We start from the raw sequence: 5,145 nt of genomic DNA, 5'->3' as shown, positions 1-5,145 counted from the left end.
GCTTTTCTTTCGCTAGCTTTGTGCCAAGGAGATATCTCGGACCGTCGCTCAGGACTTGGAAAAAGCGGCACCTGTGTTGCTCTATAAGCTGGAGAAGATCTTTCCACCCAGCTTCTTCTTGCCGATGCAGCATCTGATTGTGCACCTCCCATCCGAGGCACGTTTGGGGGGGCCCGTGCAGGCCTGTTGGTGCTATCCAATCGAGAGATGACTAAAGACTCTTCGCAAAAAATGTACAAATAAAGCCAGAATTGAGGCTTCCATTGCAGAGGCATGCCTTCAGGAGGAGGTGGCAAACTTCACAACGCAATACTACAAGCCGAACCTTCCTAGCAATCATAATCCACTCCCTTGTTACAATGCTGGTGAAAATGAATCGACCCTCAGCCTTTTCCAAGGCCAACTCGGCAGCGCAAGTGGATCAACCCCGAAGCTATTGGGAAATGAAGAGTGGCGCAGTATCATGCTATATGTGTTGAATAACCTTACCGAGGTGCAGCCGTTCATCAAGTAAGTTCTCAACAACCTTGTTGCAATACGCCGTCACTATTCTGCATCCAACCCCATTGATTCTCGTTCGGACAGGGAATTTGTTCGTGAATTCTGGCATCAATCAAGGGATCCTACCTCGCATGAACAAGACACCCTTGTTTTGTGGGGTGCGGGAGCGGGGAGGCCTGATTTCATTTCTTGGTTCAAACAAAAGGTAATGTCCAATTTAGCTCGTACGTTCGATCGTCCAAGGTGATCGTACATTTCATTAATATAACAATCTATCATGCTTCACCTTGCAGGCCTAGATCGGTTTGTCCATGAGTGACGAGTTGAAACAAGTTGCAAACGGCTGTGACGTTAGGGTGAAGTCATTTACTGGCTATGACGTGAACGGATATCGCTTCCACACAACAAGTTACGAGCAGATTCGGTCCAAACGAAAAACCACAAATAGCAGAGTTTGTATGCCTGGCACTGATGGCCTCGACTATCATGGTAGAGTTGAGGAAATATATGAACTCTCATTTCATGGAGACAAACCTCTTAAACCTATCATGTTCAAATGTCACTGGTTTAATCCTCGATCAATGAGACGAACCCCTCATCTTGGGCTAGTTGAGATTCGAGAAGATTCCATCTATCCTAGAAAAGATGTCTATATTGTGGCTCAACAGGCCGTGCAGGTGTATTATACTCGATACGCCAACCAAGACAAAGAGGATCTTAAGGGTTGGGCTATTGTGCACTAGGTATCTCCACACGGTAAACTACCTGCCCCAAATGATGATGATTACAACTTCAACGCAAACACATATGATGGACAGTTCTATCAAGAAGATGGGCTACCAGGCACGTTTGAGATAGTCTTACCTGAAGCAATCAAAATGGAAGTAGACAACGAAATGGTTGATGGCGAGGTCGATGGAGATGTGGTGGTAAATGCCAAGAACATAGCAATGCTTGAGCGATTACTTTTAGGTAATGACTACGATGACAACATAGAACCTTCGGATAGTGTTGCCCATTTGGACAATTTTGACAGTGACGATGAGACCTATGATCCCAATCATGAAGATTATTCCTAATACATGTAATACTATGTTTTTTTAATTTGTGTTTTGTTTATATATTTTGAATCTATTTCTAATATATGTACTAATTAGTCTTGTTCATTCTTTGTGATTGCAGGTGATTGAACAAAGATGACGAGTAGATGTCCACGCCATGACACGCCCTCGGTTTACGGGAGAGATTGCCCTCTCCTTCGAGGTGAGCGGTCGTCGTCCGGGGCAGCGTCCGTAGGAGGTGATGAGAGGTGGACCAGGGGCAGCAGCCGCAGGAGGCAGCGGTCTCCTCCCTCGCCACGTGACGAGGTGCTGGAGGAGGAGCATGTGATGGCCACGGCCATGTCCTCGTCGGAGGACGAGAGGGGTCAGCAGATGGGCGAGGGAGGAGAGGTGCTCGAGGGTGAGGGAGGCGAGGGGCTTGAGGGTGACGGAGGGGGTACCGCTACCCGGACTCCCTACGAGTGAGGTCCCGCGAGCCTCCCTTTGGTTCCGCTTCCTCACAACCGCCCAGTGATTCGGCCTATGGCAAAGAGGTAAGTAACTATAGATGTTATCACAACTACTTCATAAGATATGTTGGAAATCATAAGAGAAACTGATAAATTTTCTTAATCACTTATGCAGGGCCTGGTTGGTTTTGTTAGGTACTCCAGCACGCACCCCCGTGAGCATCCTTGGTGTTTTGTGCAGGAAATGGTACCCCGGCATTGTGCAACTGTCCGAAGAGCCGGTGGTGCAGGAGCCGGCCTCCAACTAGGACAGGTACGTGCTGGTCATGGATGACACTTACCGCAACAAGCAGGAGCGGGTATTGGCGGAGTTTTGGGTAAGTTTCTCTCACACAACATTGCTTAATACATCTTATTCATTGGTTAAATGTTTTATTGAAATAATGAATGGATACATCGGTTTTGTATGCAGAAATTTTTCAAGGCCGAACAAGGACTTGAGGCCTAGGCGGATCGGGTGGCTGCCGCAGCTTGTAGAAAGTACGTCACTGAGATGCACCACCATGGGCGCGTCCAAGCCCACATGGACTACTATAGGTCGGTACTTCAGCAGTCCCTCCCCAAGCCTCAAGCAAGACTAATTACGCTGACCCAGGACCAGTACCTTGAGGTAGGCGAATAACATTCATAATGATTCGTTTTGATATTAAGTAGGTTCAATTTCATCTTCTTATATGTCAAATACTCGATGACTTGTAGGTGATTCCCTGGTGGTGCCGATCGTATCCCGAGTGCTGGGCCATGATCGTGGACAAGTGGTTTTCACAGGACTTTGTTGACACGCACGAGAGGCAGCGGGAACAGCGTCTGATGAGGCAAGGTCCAACTCATCATCAAGGCAGCCGTAGCCTCCCCAGATACAAACAAGCATACGTAAGTGATTTCTTTCATTTATTTTGATGATCAATTCTGCTTGATTTCTCACCATCTTCCCGTCTTTCTCGCAGGAGGCTGCACACCTGGGCGAGGAGGTCTCAGAGTTCTCTACGTGGGCTATGTCCTACATGGGCAGGGCATCGTCCTCTGTCTCCTTCGACCCGGCTGCCCCGCCCCAGGTGTACTCCGACCCGAACGTGTACACTAAAGTCCAAGAGTACACGTCCTCGGTAAGAGAGATCTATGGGGAAGATTACAATATGCGCACTGAGCCGATTGATGTAGAGACGATCATGAGGCTCGAAGGAGGCAAGAAGCACAGGCGGCTGTGGATTGCAGATGGCGCCATCAACTCCACCACTGTTCCCTCCCTCGATGTTATCCGAGCACGGAGCACGAGCTCCAGCTAGCCCATATGCTCACGGCCTTCTCCAGCATTGCAGCAGGTCCAGGCACTCCAGGTAATTTCTATTTTACTCGTCGTACGTTGATATTTATACACCTAAATTAGATTTGCATTACTGATACATTGGAGTGAAATATTGCAGGACGAGCTGGAAGAAACAAAAAGGCAAAGTCAAGAGCAGAACACGGAACTGACCGCATAGCTGCAGGCCCAGCAGGTCGCGTTCGAGGCTGCGCAGAAGCAGATGGCGGAGATGATGGTGATCATGCAAAGTCTTGGGCAAGCATCGGGTGTACCTATGGAGTTTTTAGCTCCTCCACCTCCTACTCCTGCAGCTATTCCTATAAGTATGAAAATTCACTTTTCGCTTGTGCTTTGCATGTATGTCGACCTTCGTGCCATTGTGGATGTCGGCGTTCGTGCCGTTGTGGATGTCGGTGTTCATGTCGTTGTTTCTTGTAGGTTTTGGAAATCTCCCCGTGTAGGGGAGGTGCTGCCGAAATTTTCAATTGAGTCTAATCTTTTTGTATTCCTAGATTACTAGATGCAATCTCTAAGTTCCAAAACTGTTTTCCCGGATTACTCACACATGCAATGTTTGCTCCTTTGTGTAGCCTCCGTCCGCGGGTTCCAATCATCCCGGTAGTGTGTCACCGGCTGATCCCGCCTTTCCTTCACCACCGTCTCATAGGCTACCTTGATGAGGACTAGTGCTAGGTGATGTGGTTGGACTTTATTGTAATATTTGTGGTTTATGGTTCTGACTTGTGCTTGGATTTCATGAACTTGTCGTAATAAACATGTGAATAATGATGAACATGTGACTTGTCATTGTAATATATTGTGATTTGTGGTTCACAATTATGGTTGTGATATATTGTGAGAAAATGGGTTCTGTGTGATATATATATGTGATGGTTGATATATATATATATATATATATATATATAGATGGAAAGCAAAAAACAAAAAAAAATTTAAATTTCTGCCTCTTTGCCGAGGGCAATGACCAAGGCCCTTGGCAAAGAAGGGTCCTTTGCCGAGGGCCGTCCCATTGCCCTCGGCAAAGTTTTTTTTTAAAAAAAATAAAATTTCTGCAACATTTCTTTGCCGAGGGCCATGGTTGGAGGCCCTCGACAAAGACTTTTTTAAAAAATAATAAAATTTCTTTGCCGAGGGCCTGCGTGGAAGCCCTCAGCAAAGATTTTTCAAAAAAAAGAATAATTCTTTGCCGAGGGCCGTTCCATTGACCTCGGCAAAGATTTTTTGGAAAAATTCTGCACATTTCTTTGCCGAGGGCCCCCGGAGACGGCCCTCGACAAAGACTCTGTCCCAGGCGCCGACGCCGTGACGGCTGCTTTTCTTTGCCGAGTGTCGCTCCAGCCCTCGGCAAAGGCTTTGCCGAGTGCCCGATAAAGGGCCCTCGGCAAAGACCCTCTTCGCCGACTCAAAATTCCCCGAGAGCTCTTTGCCGAGGGCCGCCCTCAGCAAAGCCTTTGTCGAGGGTTAATGGGCCTTTGCCGAGGGCCTCAGGCCCTCAGCAAAGAGGCCGTCTCTAGTAGTGGTTTATTCACAGACGACCACAACCTGTTGTAAATAAAACGGGCACGGCCATGGCATTTCCACTACAAGCCCATTGTGGCTCTGCAGCCTGTTGTGGCTCTGCAGCCTGTTGTGCAATCGTGTGGTGCAGAAGGAGGGCCCACGTGGGTTGGAGGACTGACGGGATTTGCCGGGACACACAAAGGAGTTTGGATGAAAGACGGGATTTGCCGGGACGCACGTCGCGTGA

Source organism: Miscanthus floridulus, chromosome 11, assembly GCF_019320115.1.
Source record: "Miscanthus floridulus cultivar M001 chromosome 11, ASM1932011v1, whole genome shotgun sequence".
Taxonomy (NCBI): domain Eukaryota; kingdom Viridiplantae; phylum Streptophyta; class Magnoliopsida; order Poales; family Poaceae; genus Miscanthus; species Miscanthus floridulus.
Note: the sequence above shows the minus strand (reverse complement) of the source record.